Source organism: Lacerta agilis, chromosome 13 (genome assembly GCF_009819535.1).
Source record: "Lacerta agilis isolate rLacAgi1 chromosome 13, rLacAgi1.pri, whole genome shotgun sequence".
In the NCBI taxonomy this organism is placed as follows: domain Eukaryota; kingdom Metazoa; phylum Chordata; class Lepidosauria; order Squamata; family Lacertidae; genus Lacerta; species Lacerta agilis.
In genome coordinates, this window is record NC_046324.1 from 15,895,948 (window position 1) to 15,917,246 (window position 21,299).

Sequence of the window (21,299 nt, forward strand, 5' to 3'; positions counted from 1 at the left end):
TTTGTGAATCTTTGTAATTTTGTCCATTTACTGTATTTAGTTTCCCCGATTTGAACTTTAAAATGGTGATTTTCTCAAGTGAAAAGGAGAGTATTCCTTGACATTTTTTAAAAAAAGAAAAAAGCACTGATTATTGTTGCAAACTTCTAATATATACTCTTGTATGTAATGGTGCCGAATAAACACATTTTTGAAAAACAATTCCCCACTCATATCTGCATTTTTCTGTACACTTTACCCCAGTACTGTATGTACTTTGTCTACACATTACTTGAGTGGAGAACTTTATTGCAAAATTAGGAGAATCTTCTAGGGTGGCTGTGTTTCAACGGATGTATTGTTTCAGGGAATGTGAATTACTGTAGATAGGTTTGCCTTTAAGTGCAGTTTAAATGCATCATAGCAGTTTCCAAAATAATACACGAACCAAAGGACAGAAAACTTTTGAAATTCGCACTTCTTTGAATTTTGCAGTGCATTTCTCCAACCAAACAATCTGCACAAAAAGGCAAATACTGGGGGAATGTGCACATCAAAATGTGCACATTTGTAAGGACAACATATATATACTTTTAGTAGTTATTAGATTTGTATACTGCCCATCATCCACAGGTCTCAGGATGGTTCAAAGCATAAAATGCAAGATAAAAATACACAACAACAACAACAACAACAATAATAAACCCCCGACAAACCAATAACCTCCTCCCACCCGCTTTTGAAAACAAAACGTGTACACTAGGAGAAAACTGCACTAAAGTGCTGACAATTTACATGAGAACTTTAAAAAACAAAACTGCAATGTGATGTAGAAATGTGGGGAGCTGAACCAAGAGATGGAAATTTGCCCGTTGTTATAATGTTGGCTATTCAAAATTTAGGAGTTCTGCTCTTAATAGACAAGAGGGATAAATATCGCAAGTACCTATCTTGTTAGTGCAGTGAGTTGAATTAAACTTTGCTATGGGCAGATAGAGGCACAGCTGCAGGAAGGGAGAGCCTCGGAGCTGACCCTTTAGCTTCTGTAAATTACAAACCATTCAAAAGGGGATCTTTGCAGAATGGAAAAATCAATGGTGCCAAGCTTCACACTCAGAACAGTGCCTCGGGGTACTTGGAGTGAAATACGGCTCTATTAACATTCTTGCCATAGGAATAGGAGTTTGGTTTCTCCATGAACCAGCTCACAGCAGGTTCATAGAAATACCCCCCCCCTTTTTTGTAATAATGGCATCTCCCGGTTGTCATTGTCAGCAAAGTTGGAATGCCTACCGCTGCTGACAATTAATGGCTGAGCCAGAGATGGCATTGCCTTTTTCTGAACAAGGAGGCGAAACAAAATTCCTGTCTCCTTTAATGAGGAAGGACCTATACAATCAAAGTCTCCGTTGTTGCGAGGTCTGCATTTCACAGCCCATTGGCTTTGCGGTTGCCTGGCAGTTTGCATCCCCAATCGAACCCCATTCATGTTTCAACAGGCAAGGGCAATCGATAGCCAGCAACTCCACTGCAGCATGATAGCAACTCAAAAGTTTTTGAACTCCGCTTTCCACTTTCCAAGCACCAGCCGTCCGCCTGATGTGTGTGCCTTTGCCAGGACTGCGATATCAGGTTTCCAGGGAGAGGGAAAGTTCTCTACAAGGTCCAGAAACACCACATTGCAAGAGCAATGGGGGGGGGCAACATCGCGTGCATGGTGTCCGGAAGAGCCAGGGTGTCAGGCTTCAGGGAATCGACTTCCTCCCCAGTGGCAGTAGATAAGCAGAACAAAGGAAAAGGAGTCTTCTTACCACTTAGAATATTTAATAATCACAGCAAGAGACAACAGAACGCATCTCTCTAGAATGGCGGTGCTCCCAATTAAGGTTCACCCCTCCTCCATTCCTATTAATCTATGTCACTCCTACGTTTTGTAATCTGAGTTTGTAGCCTCTGCACTTTCTCTTCTGACACTTTCTGAGCTCTCTGTGACTTTGGGGAAGGGGGGCGGTTACTATCCAAAGACTGTGAACCTATTAACTCTCTCTCTGCTAGCGTTTCTTCTCCTAGCTCAGGAGTAGGCAACCTAAGGCCGGGGGCTGGATGCGGCCCAATCGCCTTCTAAATCTGGCCCGTGGACGGTCCGGGACTCAGCAGGTTTTTACATGAGTAGAATGTGTGCTTTTATTTAAAATGCATCTCTGGGTTATTTGTGGGGCGTAGGAATTCGTTCATTATTATTTTTTCAAAATATAGTCCGGCCTACCACATGGTCTGAGGGACAGTGGACTGGCCCACGGCTGAAAAAGCTTGCTGACCCCTGTCCTAGCTGTTCCCCCTCCAGTATTTCCCAGCTTCTGCCTTCTGAACTATGCCCCTCTGCAAACCACTGTTCCAAATCTATACTGTCCTCCTGCTCCTGGGAAGATTCAGAATCAGGTGGAGGTGGTGGCTCCAACCATTCTTCCTCAGTGTAGCCCTCCTCAGCACAGTCCCTGACACAGGGGCGGAGCCAAACATGGCAGCCACACGGCTTCAATGACTGGTGGCTCCTCCTCCTCCTGGTGACTCCTCTAATGCTCTTTCACACACACACTCAGGCCCCATCTGTCCAATACACTAAAGCATTAGCATACTACTTTAAACAGTCATGGTTCACGAGAAATAATCCTTGGAACTCTAGTTTGTTAAGGTATCAAGACCCTTATTCACCTCACAGAGAACAACAGTTCCCATACTTCTTTGGGAAGAGAGCCTGATTGTTAAACCCTTTGGGAATTTAACAATCCTGAAACTGTGCACTGGTGGGCTTTGGGCTTTCAAATTGCAGTGGTGCCCTGGGCAATGCCAAAAATTTGGTGCCCCCCCAACTTCCGCCTTCTGTTCTAAGTCACTGCTGTGACACCCCTTGTGTGGACAAACCAGTTGTGCTCCCCTAAGTCCACCTCTGCTCTGTGAGGGGAATAAGGGTCTCCTATGAGGAAACTGTGGTTCTCCATATAGATTATGGTCAGAGATTATGGTAGTTGTGGTCCAACAAGGGATGCAAGGAGGCAGTAAATTCCATCCCATCCCATCCTCGGTTTGTCGCAATCAACACCATTTTTGTTCTGCTGCAGTTTAGCTTCTGCTGAAACTAACAGTGTTTGTCGCTCTGTCCGCTCTATTTGACACTTACGTAATTAATTTCAGTGAAAGGGAAATAGCAAATGACAATGCAAAAAATAATGTCGCTATTTACCCAATGTTCACAGAATAAAGATTGATAGCTAATACTGCTTGTATTTCTTGATTGCTTTCCATTCCTGACTTTGGATGAACATGCAAATTGTGGGAATTCCCATTCCCATTTCTGAAAGTCCAACACCTTTCAGAGGGCCACAAGCTCTGTGCCCTAGCGACTGGTACACCCAGCGAGAAAATCTATGCCAGAAATATTGAAAGTTAAAGTTGGAGGCTATTTGCGCCGAGTCTTATTTTCAATTGCTTTCTTCCTGTGATCAATGACTTAATCTTCCCACGTTAATTGATAACATCGAAGAGAATCCGTCTGCATCCTCGTGATTTGTTTCCCCTTCCCAAGCCACTTGCAACTCTCCTCCTGTAATTGATTTGGCACGTTGCAAATGTGACATTAAGGAGGCAGCCCATAAAACAAGACGGGCAGAACGGGTCTCCCCCTTTGATGGCACAAACCCCGAAAGCAAGGGGCTTCCAGCTGGACTACAATAGTTATTTCTTACTGCAGAACCAGGAGCTGATTTAGGAAGGAATTATTCCATCAAGTAGCTGCAGAATACTTCTCATAGGAACGTGGAAATCTGCTCAGTAGCTATGGTATGTTGAGCATCAGTTGGGAATGGAAAGGTGGTGGTGGAATGGAGTATTCTGGAAGAGGGCAAGAACCCTGGCTAGAACCCAGAAGAGGAAGTACTGCAGCATTTTATTGCAGGTTCCACTTTGCTTGTATTATCATAAAGCAGGTCTGGAATAAACTCTTCTTAAAAGCCACTCTAAGAGCAAAACCACAGGAGGGTCAGATTTAGGAGTAGGCAATTGCCCGGGGCACTGGGCTTGAGGACAAAGCCTCGCTTTTACAAAAATCCCAGTAATCAGGATGGGATGGGTGGTCTCTTCTGAATTAATTCCTGTCTCGTTCTGGAGTTAAACATTAAACTTTCTCCAAAGCATCATCTCCCACACAAGTCAACCCTGCTAACTTCCATCACGTGAATTATAGTTTTTATTGAGATTTGACGCACACCAGGCAAATGGAGTTTTATCCTACTCTGAAACGAAGCCAGATTTAATGTTTGGAACTGCAGCCTTCCTTGTGCATTTCCGTTCAACTAACCGGTTCCAAACACTGAACCAGACTGGTAATTAAAGCCATTATGAAATGTTTCCATCCGCAAAGTCATTTAAAACAGTTAATGCGCCGGGAGTTATTTGATGAGCAGAACTTTTGATACAGCAAATAGTGTGTGCTCTGTCGACAGCATCACATCTGAATTCATAATAAGCTCCTAAGGCTATGAGCTGGAGCTGCAGCAAGGCTCAATCTAGGGCAAGCATGGGGAGTCTCACCTTCCTACCTGGCCATTGTGAGCTGAGAATGTGCCCAAGACATGCCCCCCTCCCCAAGTGGCAGCGGCCTTGCTCTGCAGCCCCTCTCAAGTGCTTTTGCCTGGCTGGAATGCATTATTGAGCAGTGATATTAGGAATTAGGGAGAAATTAACTTCCGCTCGTGTTTAAAGGTGGCCTTCTCTAAACTTGCACCTCTGAAACAAAACACAGCCATCCTTCAAAACTGGAACTTCTCTGATTTTTGCGACGCAGGACTGTACAAAAATGCACACGCTAGGGATCAAGGGTGCATAAAAACACACACATTAGTGAAAACAGCATACAAAACGTTAGGGGGAATTGCACGTGCAAAATGTGTTCATAATAATAGAAATGCACACTCAGATTAAAAAAGTTGTCAAACTGATGCAGAAATGTGGAGAACTGAATGGAAAAATGAGGAACGGAGAGGAACTGGAACTGACAGCTTTGCCCATCCTTCCCGGTTATGCCTCCATCTGGATGGAGAGATTGGGGAGGTGTGCAAAAACGGCATTTGCATCGCAGTGAATGCTTCAGGGGATGTTGCAGCGGCGACACTGCTTTGCTAAGCCACAGAGTTGGACGACTGATGGATGGCTCCACCTCCTCCTTTGACAGTTCTAAGGTTTCTGCAGGAGATATCCCACCTGGGTGGCCCTCTAGGGGATGTGGGGCACCAGTTCCCCCCCTGCTCCTCAAGGTCCTTGATCTATGGAGCATCTGGTTCATTTTCTGAGGACGCAGCATCTGGCAGCAGGATTCCAGACACACCATCACTGTAACACCTGGACTGTATTCAGAGCCCCCAACCGGCTAATTCCACAGGAAGCGCCTCTTCTTCAGCAAACGGCCATGGAGCAGATGACTGGACGCCCTTTTCGTTATTGCTGCCGAGACTGGCATATCATGGGTTAAAGAGATGCTTTGTCCATACGAGGTCGTTTTTGTTTCATTTGGCATCTTCTCTGCCCCAAACCGTTTAATTATTTGGATTACGAGCCACTTGAGAGATGGGAGGATTTGCCTTTGGAAAAATTGCTATGAGCCAATGTGAGTCCACACGGTACGGAATATTTAAGGAATTCCCTCCTCTAATCATCAACTCAGGTGCTGAGTGCTGAGTAGCGATGAGCAAATCTGTCAATTTTGGTTTCTCCGCACATCCTCATTTCCCCTATCCTAAATTTGGTTCTGCACATTTCCAGATCGGTTTGAAAATTTGTTCATTTTTTAAAGTCCTCATTAAAATTCACCAGCAGTTTAGTGCCAATTTCTCGCAATACTTTCCCCTTAATATAATGTGCCTTTGTATGTTCTTTTCACAAATACATGCATTGATACACATTGTATACCCATCAGTTGGCCATAGAACTGCACAGCAAAACATGGAGAAGGAATTCCCATGGATAGCTGTGTTTTGGTTCATTTATTGTTTCAGAAAAAAATATCAATTATATAGGACTGTCATTAAATGTAAACTGAATAATTTCCTGGGTATTGACAGATATGCAGGTGATATCTGGCCACTGAGAAATGAGGACACATGACCAGCATTCTTAAGAAACCCTGAAGGAGAGAGAGAGAGAGAGAGCACCACAGCCTGTCAGGCTTATCAATAATGGCTATAGATTATCAATGTTATATACACAGACACAAACACAGGGACTCCCCCCCCCAATACAGTCCAATAACCACCGAGGAGACTTAGTAGCTACAGAGTGTTGTGCGGCTATTGGAAAACAAAAGCATATTCTTAGAGGGAGGGAATGAAATGATCTGGTGGAGGACAACACAATTGAGTGGTTGACAAGCTAGAAGGCTGAAGAGGAGCTTTGTGTTAGGAGGCGAGAATTTATTTTGTTGCCAGTTTCTCTCATACGGAAATAATTACTCCCATTTACCACAACTGCACTCTGTACCCTGAAAGCAGAGAGTTGGTATGGTTAGAGTGGTGGTTTAGGATCTGGGAGAGACCAGGGTTTAAATTCCTGATCAGCCATGAAGCTCACTGAGTGACCTTGGTCTGGTCATAGACTCTCAGCCTAACCTCTACCTGACAGGGTTATTTTGAGGATAAAATGGGGGAGAAGAGGACCACATATGCCCCCTTGAGCTCCCTGGAGGAAAGGTGAGGTGTAAATGTGGTAAGATAATAGAGCCTGACCCTTCTCTTATTCACCAGCTTTAAGTCTGGAATAATCCCATGAAATGCTGCCGTAATATATTCCCCAGCAGGCTAATGGAGAAGCATTTGAGCAAAGTTGTTTTGACAAAGGTTTAAAGTTAAGACGCAGCAGAGCCAAACTGCACACTTAGGTTAATATCTTTTACTTCTTTTGTTTTATATAAAGGATTGCTCTGTTGTTGTTTTTTAAGGTGCTGTGGGATGCTTTTCCAGATGAGACAGATTTTGGGTTTGCTGACTGAATGTCAGCCCTTTTAGATCTGTGCAATTAGGGCAGCTGCTATGATGCCCTCCCTGGAATTGCATTATTAAATCCATGATTGATTCAATTAGCTTAGGGGAAGGGGAAATTAAAGACGGCATTAGTGCTGCTAGCACATCACCACCATCATCATCGCCCTGAAGTCCGTCTTGTGCCAATGGACCGCAAAGCATGTGGGTTACCTGTTGGATTGCGTGTAAAATGTGTTCCTGCTTGTCTCAGGTAGGGTTGCCAGTTTAGGAGTATTCCAGACCCTGAGACTTCAGAGCCCAAACCTGAGACATAAGGGCCGACATGGTAATATCCTGGAGAACTCCTGAATGGACCAGGTGTGCAGCCTGGGAGTAATCTTGGACTCACAGCTGTCCATGGAGGTGCAGCTCAATTCTGTGTCCAGGGCAGCTGTCTACCAGCTCCATCTGGTACGCAGGCTGAGACCCTACCTGCCCATGGACTGTCTCACCAGAGTGGTGCATGCTCTAGTTATCTCCCGCTTGGACTACTGCAATGTGCTCTATATGGGGCTACCTTTGAAGGTGATCCAGAAACTACAATTAAACCAGAATGCGGCAGCTAGACTGGTAAATGGGAGTGGCCGCCGAGACCACATAATTCCATTCCTAAAGGATCTTCACTGGCTCCCAGTATGTTTCCGAGCACAATTCAAAGTGTTGGTGCTGACCTTTAAAGCCCTAAACGGCCTCGGCCCAGTATCCCTGAAGGAGCGTCTCCACTCCCATCATTCAGCCCAGACACTGAGGTCCAGCTCCAAGGGCCTTCTGGCGGTTCCCTCCCTGCGAGAAGTGAGGTTGCAGGGAACCAGGCAGATGGCCTTCTCAGTAGTGGTGCCCATCCTGTGGAACGCCCTCCCACCAGATGTCAAGGAAATAAACCACTATCTGATGTTTAGAAGACACCTGGAGGCAGCCCTGTTTAGGGAGGTTTTTGATGTTTGATGTTTTATCGTGTTTTTAATATTCGGTTGTGAGCCGCCCAGAGTAGCTGGGGAAACCCAGCCAGATGGACGGGGAATAAATAACAATTGTTGTTGTTGTTGTTGTTGTTGTTGTATCATGGGGGTGGGCCCCAGTGATGTCATGAATCATGTTGCATTAAACATTAACCACAGTTGCTAAGAGCTTGCCATTCAGATAAAAAACTCAAGCTAACAAATGAGAAAATATGTCCCTGGTTGGAAATTAAGATAAGAAACCTTAGCAGAAGCGGGTGTTTCTAGGTCCAGCTGAAGTGAGGGGAAGATTCCTTCTCACCTGCTTAGGGAGCCAGGGTAAGGAAGGCGCTCTAAACCACTTGGAAATTTAAGTCCTGCCCTGCCATTTGAGGGGGGGGGCAGGCAAACCTGTAGGCTTCCGGTCAGACCCTGTGGGGTCTGGCAACCCTAGTTTCATACAGAGGCACCAACTTCTAAAATAGATCGCGGGGGTCTGACGCAACGTTCTGATGTCACACGCATGACATTGCAAGGAGCAAGGGGTTGGAGCCAAACATGGCGGCAGTATGGCCCCAGAGGCCAGCGCCCCGCATCCCCCCCCCAATGCCACGCAAGGGAAAGATGGGGGAAGCCATCCCCCGGCCAGTGGTGGTGGTGGTGGCAGTGGCAGTGGCGGCAGCAGCAGGAGGAGGAGCCACTGGCCCCCAAAGCTGTGCCGCGCATGATTCCACATTTGCCCTCCTCCACCCTTTGAACAATGAGGGGCCCAGGCCCCCTAAAAATGGAGGGCCCAAAGAGCCCCGGCCCCTAGGAGCAGGCGCCTATGGGCTCATATGTAAAGAATAGATCAGAGATGGGCTGTATTAGCACAGTATGGCTCCCCCATGCACACACACACACACACACACACACACACACACACTTTTCATGCTCCCTGCAAAAGAGGGTGGCAGGCCCTGGACTGGGCTGAAACCTGCTTAACTCTGAACAGTCTTCATGGCAGAATGTGCCTCTAGAATAACAGTGAGGATTCAGAGGAGAATATGCACACAATCTAGGTGGTTCATGTAAGGTAAAGGGACCCCTGACCATTAGCTCCAGTAGCAGACGACTCTGGAGTTGTTGCACTCATCTCGCTTTACTGGCCGAGGGAGATGGCGTTTGTCCACATACAGCTTCCTGGTGATGTGGCCAGCATGACTAAGCCGCTTCTGGCGAACCAGAGCAGCGCACGGAAATGCCGTTTACCTTCCCGCCTACTTATCTACTTGCACTTTGACGTGCTTTCGCACTGCTAGGTTGGCAGGAGCTGGGACTGAGCAACGGGAGCTCACCCCGTCACAGGGATTCAAACTGCCGACCTTCTGATCGGCAAGCCCTAGGCTCTGTGGTTTAGACCACAGTGCCACCTGCGTCCGGTGGTTCATGTGCCGTACTTTAAAAAGGACAGCTCGCTTTGACTGAAGGACTGCCCAGCCCACATCTTATTTAAAGATAAAGACTCTTAAGAAGCAAGATTAGCTGGGGCCTTGAAGTTGCCCACCCACAGTTAGCACTCCCTGGATAGCAGAACGGGCAGACCCAGAAGTCACTGTCTTTTCCCCATATTGTATTTCTATTTTAAATTATTGTAATCATTTCTAAACGTGCATCTAGATTAAATCTTGCGTTTCCTCTTTTTGGTGATCCATAAATTGCCACCCCATCTGCAGGCGAGGCTTTTTCGGACACAGAAATGAATAGAACATACTGATGATGTCTGCTGGCCAAGATGTTGTTAAAAGCGCATGAGCCAGGCTGCTGCTTTTTTAAAAAGTCATTTGGTAACCTTACACGGAAAACAAATTGCCACAATTACATTTATATATCACTGTGCAGTGAAGTACTGGTGTTGTTGCAGGTGTCATACCAAAGCTTTGAGTTAATCATTCATGGTGATTAGATCAGTGAAAGCAGCCCAAACAAAAATAGAAACTTCTGTGGAATAAACGGGGGAAAGCTTGTGTACACAGGTCATTTTTTATTCCCCACATTGCTTTGAAACCTGTAGTTCCCCAGATGAATTAAATACTTTTGCCCTATGTCCATTTCTCAAAGGCGGTCTCTAGCGCCCGCTAATTATACAGAGCCTCCAAAGTTTCCCAGGCAGGTAACCTTGAAACACTATTAGCAACTTAATGTAGAATTAGTCACGGCAGCTGTAAATCTGTTTATCAGCTTGCAGCAGAAGTCAAATGCTCTGCAACATATATAAAGGTGAGCTCCAGAAAAATAAGGGGGGATATTCGGGGTTCTGACCAGCTATTCCCTGCAAGCAGGGCATTCCACTCTCTTCATTCCCTGAATTTCATTTTTCTTTGCCAGCTTTCACATTACAATTCATTGGTCGCTGGGTATGGGCAAATTAGTCCATTTTCATTTCTCTCTGCTTCTAATTTTCCCCATCTTCTGTTCTCCATGCTTTTTAAAAAACTTCTCACAAAAATTTATCAGCATTTTAGCGCTAACTTCTCCTAATGATACATTTTGCATGCAATCTCTCCAGTCAAGTAATGTGTACAAAGATGTATCTACTAGGTGAAAAGTGTGCATTAAAAATTCCTGTTATTAGTGTAAATAACATACTAAATGCATTCTATTAGGGGAAATTGCTTTGCAAAAATTTGAGTCTTTTGGTTTTGTTAATTGATGTTTCAGGAGAAGAGATTCATAAATGGCAACTTGCAGTGAGTACATTTTCATCTTAGATAACACGTAACACTTAGATAGTTATGTTCTTTATTGTAAACCTATAGCCAAAAAGCCACCCACCCTCTTGGTTTTCAATCCATGCAGGGCTAGGCATAAATATGCTTGTAAAACCGTATCACCTGCTTCAAGGGTGAAGAATGTCCCCTGTCAACACATGCGTTGATGAAATGTACAAGGACAATGTTTCAGCCCGTGATGCCTCTGGGCACTCTGAACACAAACACTTACCCTTTCGCCACATGAGCCCCTAACCTTGGAAAGAAGTTAAGTGGGTCATGTTTTGTGCTCAAGATTAATGGCTTTTTGCTGGTTTCGCCCAGTCTATTAAACATACCCGGGGTCTGCTAAGCGCACTTACTCTCTGCATATAAAGGTGAGCTTCTAATGTTCAATCACGCTTGGGTGTGACACCTAGCAATGGGGACGTACGGTGGGGTTATGCAACGGAGGGCAGATTCTGCTCAACACGGCTTGCACTGAAACCAGGAAGGACATAAGAAGAGGTCTGCTGGATCAGGCCAATGATCCACCTAGTTCAGCATCTACCAACCGGTTATCTATGGGAAGTGCCAACACTCGCGATTCCCAGCAACTGGTACCAAACAAAAGCAGGAGGTGCGCCTTGCAATTCCTGGCACTATTGACTCTTGTGTAATGAGAAAGGCTTATCCCATACCCCCACCCAAGGTTGAAAAGCTTCAGGACTGGATGCCACCCTATATGGCCCTCAAGGCTAGAACATTCTTTATGTATGCCACAACAGCTGCTAGGATTTTAATAGCTAAAAACTGGAAAACTGAAGAATTACCAACAGTGGAAGAATGGCAGATGAAGTTGGTTGAATACATGGAACTCGCAGAACTGACCACGAAACTCCAAAACCAGAGGGAAGAAACGGTGCAGGAGGATTGGAAGAAATTCAAAGACTATTTGAAACGACGTGAAAAGATAGACATTTGGAATAAAAATCAGAGGATATATAAGGCTACAGTAATGCCAGAAGTTAGATTAAGATAGGATATAATAAGTAGTTAGAAATATGTTATGTTTATTTTTATTAGGATTAAGATTAGAGTTAAATGATGACTATTGTTTATAAAGATTAAGATTAGATGAGAAAGAAGATTTTACAATGTTATAAAGTTACTAAAGAAGATTAGAAATGAACGCAGAAGAGAGGATGCGAGGAGCTCCCCAAACAATGTTAGGAATAAGATAAGGACAGTTAAATAAGTGTTTGTTTGTTAAGATTTTTGTATTTTTTGTAGTTTTGTAGGTTTTTTTGTTGTATTTTGTATTTTGTGTGTGCTTTATTGCTAAAATTTAATAAATTTCTTATAAAAAAATATGGCCCTCAAGGCAACACAAATGCCTCCAATCAACAATAACCCTGTGAGGTAGGTTAGGCTGAGAGATAGTAGCTAGGGTAGAAGGACACTCTTAAGTTTCATGGTTTGAGTGGATATTTGTCCCTTGTCCTGGAATGACACTTTCAGCGCTACATCCGACCGGCCCATTATAATGTAATAGCGTAGTTGATCATTCATGCACTGTTCTAGAAAGGCACTGACATTGGTGCCTTTTCACTAAATAAATAAATAAATAAATTTATTATTTATACCCCAACCATCAGGCTGGGTTTCCCCAACCACTCTGGGCAGCTCACAACAGAATTAAAAGCACAATAAAATATCAAACATTAAAAACCTCCCTAAACAGTACTGCCTCCAGATGTCTTCTAAACGTCAGATAGTGGTTTATTTCCTAGGCATCTGATGGGAGGGTGTTTCCACAGGGCCGGTGCCACTACTGAGAAGGCCCTCTGCCCAGTTCCCTGTAACCTCACTTCTCGCAGGGAGGGAACCGCCAGAAGGCCCTCGGAGCTGGACCTCAGTGTCCGGGCTGAACGATGGGGGTGGAGACTGTGATTGTTTTTACATAGAGAGGCATGCAGTGTTGCACAATCAATCATGGAATCATAGAACCATAGAGTTGGAAGGGACCCCAAAGGGTCATCTATTCCAGCCCCCTACAACTCATGAATCTCAGCTAATTTACTGGTATATGTATGCACAGCCAACTGAAATCATCAATAAGCATTCACCCACAAATGCTGTAGATTTGGTGCTTTTGTAAACAAACACACACACATTTTATGAGAGTCACCATATTACAGTGGTACCTCGGGTTACAGACACCTCAAGTTACAAACACTTTGGGTTACAGACTCCGCTAACCCGGAAGTGGTACCTCGGGTTGAGAACTTTACCTCAGGATGAGAACGGAAATTGTGCAGTGGCGGCGGGAGGCCCCGTTAGCTAAAGTGGTACCTCAGGTTAAGAACAGTTTCAGGTTAAGAACGGACCTCCGGAACGAATTACGTAAGTTCTTAACCAGAGGTACCACTGTATAACTGTGCTCAATTTCTTTTCATGAAGTGCATGATTGTTGTTTTAAAAAAAATGGGATAAGCTGCCATTCTTCCATGCCAGTGATTGGCATGGAATGGATATGGGATGGATGAAACTGTAAATTATCGCTTCTGTCAGTTGCTCATTTTTCCACACTTACAATTCACTTGGCCCATTCCACATAAGTGTGAGACTATACACACACACACACACACACACACACTTAAATGGCCAAGTGGGGATTTGAACCTTGGTCTCCCAGTTCTTAATCTAACACTCTAACCACTGCAGCCCAATGACGCTCCATGTTTTTGTGGATATCATTTACCTTTTTGTATTTTATCAGTATTGTACTGGCATACAAATTCTTTGCCTCTTCTAACAAAGGCATAATAAATAACTTAGAACCAAGGAACACCCAGATTTCTTTTTTTAAAGTACCGGTATATTTATTCCCTAGCATATATCAAACAAGTTTTTCCCACAGCTTTATTGACCAGTTTGGATTTGCAACTAGTTTGGCTCCCATTAATCAGCTGTTTGGCATCATTTATTGTAAATGGTGCATCAATGGACACCAAAAAGTGAAGGTAACCTGACAAGCTTTACATATCACAGGTGCCAACTTGGCTTTGCAGCATGTATCGTTTAAGCAAGTCAAGGCGGAATTCTCCTCCTCCTCCTCCTCCTCTTTTTATATACTGTATATTCTGGCATATAAGACTACTTTTTAATCCAGGAAAATCTTCTCAAAAGTCGGGGGTCGTCTTATACGCTGGGTGGAGAATCTGCAGTTGAGTATATCTCAAACTTTATATTTTCACTGGCAAAGTTGGGGGGTCATCTTATACACCCAGTCGTCTTATACGCCAGAAAATACGGTAATAAGAAATTGGGACCAACATATTTTGTCCTGAGAAATGTAGTGCCGCTAGATGCCAGTCTGCCCAACACGCTGTGCAAAAGGGACAACCGGAGGGATTGCCCATTAAAAGAACATTAACCTTGCCTCTATAGCTGTGCTCAGTTTGTTTTGACAAAGAGGCTCTCTGCAATTGACCAGCAATTAACCTTTTTACCTACGTTTGCTCACCTAAGCACAGATTACTCATGCACAAGTTACTTTAAAGTATGATAGAGTTTGCCCATGTCTAATTGATGGACAAGATGGCTGGATGTCCATGTTACTTTGCCCATTTGACCTTCTGAGGCAAAAGTTTCTGAGTGCATCTTTTATTTCATACCATTCATATTGTCTTCCCCGAATACGTTTGTTGATAAGGAAAGTACGAAATTGCAGTTTGTTGGCACAGGTTGACATTAAATGCATTTTAAACCGAAAAAAACCTAATCATGACATTTAGAGTTTGGAAAGAACCACCAGTGGAGCTTGGAGCAATTTGTGAAGGGAGTGTAATATTCTGCAAAACAAAACAAACAAACCCAAACAAACTAAGAACATAGAGATGGGTGAATCTGTCGTTTTGGTTTCTCATTTTCCCAGTCTAATGTTCAATTCTCCACATTTGCACATAAGTTTGTGGGATTTTTAAATGATTTCTCATCTCACCCAGCGTTTTCGTACAAATTTATTCTAATATGTACATCTGCGTATACAACTTTGCCTAAGAGACACCTTTTGGCTAAGCAATTTCCCCTATACAAAGCTGTGTATGCAATTTCCGCTATACAAAAGCTGTGTATCTGAAGAAGTGTGCATGCACACAAAAGCTCATACCAAGAACAAACTTAGTTGGTCTCTAAGGTGCTACTGGAAAGAATTTTTTATTTTATTTTGTTTATACAAAAGCATTTTAGCGTTTTTTTCACCAATACATGCATTTTTTTTAAGAATGCACACTGTATCTTAGTATATGCATTATTGTACACAATACTTGATTTTTGCAATGAAAAAAAGTGAGAGAAATGTGGCTTTTGAAGGATGGCTGCATTTTATTTCTTGTACGGTATCTAGAAAGTAGGTTGGCCTGTCGATAGGAACTGAATGAAACCAAATGCAAGGCAAAAAAATTACCGGATAGCCAGCAGGTAGATTTTCCAACAATGAGCCTTCCCTATTTATAACAGGGGATCAGCCAAAGTTGCTCTAGTTGGGCTGCAATGTGTCAATGGACTTGGGATGCTGTCCATATAACAGAATTATACAGAGTAAACAAACCGTACATCAAGAAGAGAGAAGGTTAATCTTGGCAAGTTGTATAATGCTGTGGACTAAAGTAATGGCCTGAATGGCTCAATGCTTGGATGGTTTTTAAATGCTGGAGAATGGGAAACATATTATGAATCACCCCCAAGGATTATTAAAATGCAAGCACCAGATTGATTGTGATGTATGAACCATAGCGCATAACTGACATGAATAATTGTGTCAGGCCGGAGACTGACAGCGCTCCAGACTGTGCCAGACAAAAGCAGGCCATCACTCAAAGGGGGTTTTTATGAGCACCCTAGCACAGAGGCGTTGACATTTCCTCATTTTAAAAATGGCGAATCAAAGGTCCATTTCCTAAATCCATGGACAGTTCTTTGTTTAATGGCAAAATTAAGATGGATGTGCCGTCTTCCATGAGGAGTATTTTAAAGGAGCGTTAAAGATTTGTTTTTAGTCTTATTAATTTGAGCATGACAGATGTTACCTACATCTGATCTCATTAACTACCAACGCCAACCCGATCCATTGTGTTAGGAACCAAGAAAGGAACCAGAGTGACCACAAAACAGTTGTCCTGGATGAGCGTGGTTAAAAGTGGTACTGCACTCAAAGTAAGCTCCTAGAGACACATGAATCTTTGGGCCTCATCTGCACTATACATTTAAAGCATTACCATACCACTTAAAAAAGTTGTGGCTTCCTTCCCAGGGCTATTTTTCTAGAAAAAGAGGTCACCATGAACACCTCCCTTGTTCTCTTATAATGGCGCCCACCTGAGAGGGGCCAGAACTGAGTTCCAGCTGAAAAATAAGCCCGGCTTCCCCCAAAGAATTATGGAGACTGTAGTTAAGGGTGCTGACGGAGCTCTGGGAACTGTAGTTCTCTGGGAGGAACAGAGGTCTCCTAACAACTTTTAGCACCTTTAACAATTTGCAGTGCTGAGGGTGCAAATGGGACCTTGGTTTCTCTCCATTTATTGTTTTTTTCCCTCTTCAATCTTACGTTCAGTTGGCCCCACTGTGAATTCCACACCCCCACCCAGCAAAAAATGTGGACTAAAAATGCTGACAATTTTTTTGCGAGGCCCTTTTAAGAAAACCCACACCAGCTGATGTTGAAATGTGGAGAACTCAACTTGAGATTGGAGGGGAAATGAGAAACTGAGAAAAACTAAAATTGACAGATTTGCCGCCCCATCCTCACTTAGAGGGCACCAGCAAACAGGCACAAACAACGAGGAGGAGGAGGAGGAGCAGGAAGAGGAGGAACAGGGCCAGGAATCAGAGGTTAGCAGTGGACCTTCACAGTTGCAGAAATACCAACTTCTGATGCCGAGGCAACAGGAAGAATGGCACTTGTTGTTCCTCCACACCAGCCATCTTGAAATAACACTTTTGCATTCTCTGCAGCCCCGATTCCCTGGCCCAGGGCCAATTTCTGAATCTCCAGGCCAGTCTGGTTGAGGTAGAGAAGCAAAAAAATTCAGATCAGAAGTAGATGGGAAATGCAGATGAAAAGGCAAGATTTCACATCAATGTTTATGGCCCAAATCTGCTCATGCCTCTTATCGGCTGTTTACCCTGAAAGGCTTCCTAAAGATCTTGGAAGTTCGAGCTTTGGAAAGGTAGAGTCATCGCAAGGAAGTTCAAGGTAAAAATAGCCGCTGATGATTCCTCTAAGCAGCACTTGCTTAGCTGATGTTTGGCCTATAAGCAAATTTAGCAGGGCATTCTTAATAATTGTCTGAAGTACACATTTTATTTTATGGAATCTTTTTTTAAAAAAATACTATTTCCGTGTTTATACCGAGTCTAACCATTGGTCCATCTAGCTCACTATTGTCTACCCTGACTGGCAGCAGCAAGGGACATTTTCAACCATACTTGGAAATGCCAATGATTGAACCTGGGGGACTGCTGCCTATGGTGAGATGCTAAATTGGTTTTCTGGTCCATTCCAGTACTGTCACTGGTTAAGCCCACTTGCACGCAACGACAGTGTGGTGTAGCGGCCCCCAGCAGCCCCTCCTAACAAAGCAGTATTATAATGTTAGAGAAAGAGGTTTGGAAAAGAGATTCCTACTCTTTTGTAGCAGAGGTAGCACAATGGTGATTGCTTCAAGCACGTTAAAACTTGATATGATTTGCATCTGCCCTCACCCACCTCTAAACAAATGTTCCCCACAAAAAATACTTAGGCTAGAATAAATCACAAACATTTAACTATGCAAATAAGTGAAGATTTTACTCACAGGCTTTCAGGAGTTACAGCAAGCAAGTCTTCATCGGTTGGCGTTGAAATGAAGAAGAAGGGTTCCAAATGACTTAAAAGAAAGAACTTTGTTTCCTTACAAAAGAATCAGGCAATAAAAATCTCTTGTTAAAGAGGTTTTCCCATCCACTTGGTTTTTTCTTCAGCTGCAATTCTGGCTTCTTTGATGAAGCAAAGCAAATAGAAAAGGGAGGAAGCAAAGGCTGCTGGGAGCCTGCTAAGCTCCACCCACTGGCACCTGCAGCTCAGGTTAACCCTTTCATGTGCACAAGTGTGAGTCGGTAACTGTATATTACAACATAATATGGGTTGCTTGGCTCCTGGCCCTTTACGGTGCTACGCCAGGTAAGCCTGGAGAAACTGGCAGCTGGAAGAAGGGGGCCACAAAGGTGGTAGACACTGGGACTGGGCATAGAGTTGGTCCTTGTTGGCCCAGCTAAGGTGCATGGCCCCATAGCAAGTGCCCCAGTATGCCAGGTTGTCATTCCTGGAGCATCATTTTGTCTTGGACCAAGGCCTGTTCATCAAGAATGAAGCAAAGGAGGAAATACATAAGTCCCTTCCCGCAAGACCTCCTCCGATCTGGATATTTGTCAGTTGTAAACATCTTCCCCCCGAAAAAGGCATTTTTAAGAACAGACATATTCAATGCAACTATGCATTTTACATCATGTCTAGCTTGGTGTTTAAAAACCCGTATTTACAGAGAGAGGAAACAGAGCCCACCCTCATTTGAATTACAGGAGGAAATCCTAATAGTTAGCTTTATTGTTTTGATCATACAAAGCAAACAACAACAATTCTCTCCCCCTCTCCCACACACACACACACACACACACACACACAGCCACCCTCAACTGGAGCGGTTTTATATCTATCAATCCTAGAATCCATTTTGTTGCTGGGGAACATCAATTCAATTATCAAGTTAAGTCAATTGCTGAAAAAGCAATTAAAAAAACCCCCAAACACTATTAGAACTATTGAAGGGGATCCTGATTTAGCAAATTACTAGGAAATGGTTTAAAGGATACTGGTGGTGGTGGTGATTTTGTAATATGATGACTGAAACTTGAGCCCGACGCATGTAACTTTCCGAAAACATTCATTTGATATTGTTTCCAGTGCTTCAGTGCAAAAGAAGCGGCATCTCTCTCCCCCTAATTCTAAATCCGTCTTGTAATTAACCTAGCAAACTACACTTCCCAAGGCTCTTTGGGGGAAGCCATGATTTTAAAGTGGCATGATGCTGCTTTAAATATGTAGTGCGGATGGAGCTTTAGAAGCAACAAGCTTCCTTTTGCATGGATTGCCTGAAGGGCATCACACGAAGGAATGTCCTCTAGTCTACTGATTTGTGAAATTCCCAATTTCAAACTACTCTATAAATACTCTTTCATTTCCAGAAGGAGAAGGGGGGGGAACCTCACAGGTTGTAGGGGAAACACTATTTAAAGTCTCCAGGCCTCAGAGATAGAATGAGCTAGAGAATTGTCATGAATTAAATGAGGCATATAAGAGCTGATGCAGCTCTGCAAATTACACAGCTAATAGAAGAAGCCGAACAGAAGAATTGAAAATGCCCAAAAGGGGCTACAGATAAAGGAACCCCACAGCTGCCGTCAGCTTTGCTGATGTAACAATATAATAGACTGATTTCTTTCCTGAAAGAAATTTAGCGGGAGAAAAAAAAAACACAATTATGTTTGCTGGGGAATGTTGCAGATCAAACATATTGCTCTCTCTAGGCAGTGGAAGTCACTACCCTGTCTATATCAATCAACAGGATTTCGCTTCATAATCAGAGAAGCCTAAGATTTTTTTTTTTTTAATAAGTGGGATGATTACAGACACTGAAATATGATTAAACCATCCAGCCTGCAGTTTAATGGACCTGGAACTGAAATTAGAAGCAGATTCATTGGTATAATTTTGAATACGTGGCAGATAATTAAGTGGCTCTTCTACTGACTCATGAGAACATTCATTTCACATTAAAGTCTGCATGGGGTGAGAGTTGCCAATGTTGGGATGGAATTTGTATAAACCTGTGATGGATATGGAAATTTGGCTTCTGAAGTTCCAATGAGATACCCGGTAAATGGTTTGCACACGGTGTTCTTCCTCAAAATCTTAGCTTAGCATGTGTTCCTCCTCAATGAGAAGATATGTGATGATGTAGCAGTTCGTCAGAAAGACAGCTTACCTCCCACTTCCGATCATCTCTCACAATGCATGGCTACTAGTGTTAGATTGGGGCCTCCTAAACAGTCATGGCTTCTGCCACAGAATCCTGGGACCTGTACTTTGTTATTGGTAGGACATTCCCAGTCCTACCTGGAGAGGTCAGGAATTGAACCCGGGACCTTCTGCATGCAAAGGACATGCTCTACCGCTAATTCTCTCTGTCACCAAGATGTTTGTCAGTCACCCCTTAATTACTCTCATCATCATCATTCTTTATTCGACCGTCAGTCAGAAAAAAATACATTTATCCGTACAAAATTAAAACATCTAAAACATCTAGAGGAACTTTAGAACAGAACGTAGCCAACACTAAACCCATGTCAAGGCAACCAATTTTAGTCTTACGACGCTTAAGAGCTAGAAAAAGAAATTTGGCCACCAAGGAAGCTGTTTTCCCTGTAACATTATTCAACAAATATAAAACCTGTCTTTCTCTGGATAGTGAGCTAAGCTGAGATAAAAGTGGGGCTATAAGATTTTGCCTGGAATCTGTATAGAAAGGGCAGCTCTGGAGAATATGTTCAGTGGACTCTACCTCTCCCAGGGCACAATGACAAGTTCTCTGGGCGTATGGGACTCCCTACTCTCATAATTGAATGCAATTTATCATACTTTTAAGTGCACGTACAAATGACACCTACATGGTATTACCATTCTTCCAGGTCTCGGCCTGAACGAATCTTTGTGAAGTCTCGATGTTACGAAGCTGAGAAGCAAAGGCACCAAGCATTAGAGTAAGTAAGCGCCAGAACTTGCTCAGATGCCCACCTCCAACATGCGAGAGTTTGTTTGTTTGAATGATTGTACAGTGGTACCTCGACTTACGAATTTAATCCATTCCGAATGCACATTCGTAGGTCGAAAAATTCGTAAGTCGAAAAAAGCGATTTCCCCATAGGAATGCATTGGAAACGAAAAATTCAGAAAAATTCGTAAGTCGAGTAAACTGCATCTAAAATTCGTAAGTCAAGTAAACCCCATCTAAAACCGCCAACGGATGTCCTTCGGATGTTGAAAAATTCATAGGAGTGCGGGCACTTTTTTTATTCGTAAGTCGAAAAATTCGTATGTCAAGTAATTCGTAAGTCAAATGTGTAAGACTGGATTTGCTCAGTGCTTTTTTCTGAAGGTACTCAAGAATACACAGTCCTGGCACCATTTTTCTAGGGGGGGAAAGCACTGGTTAAAAATGTAACACAGTAATGACTTCATGGTGAGTACCGGCACCTCTTTTTCTAGAAGAAAAGCACTGAGTTTACTGTATTAAATCAAAAGGGAAAATTGAAGTGTAGGTGGGTTCCCACATGGCAAGACACAGTGGTAACAGCAAGAACCTTTATTGAACTAGCAGAACTCAACAACAGGGTCAAAGCAACTGCTTATATACATTTCTGAAGGCTTGGGCCACTCCCACTTCCAACGTGATTGGCTGTCTAAACTTCCAAACTGCGAATCATGA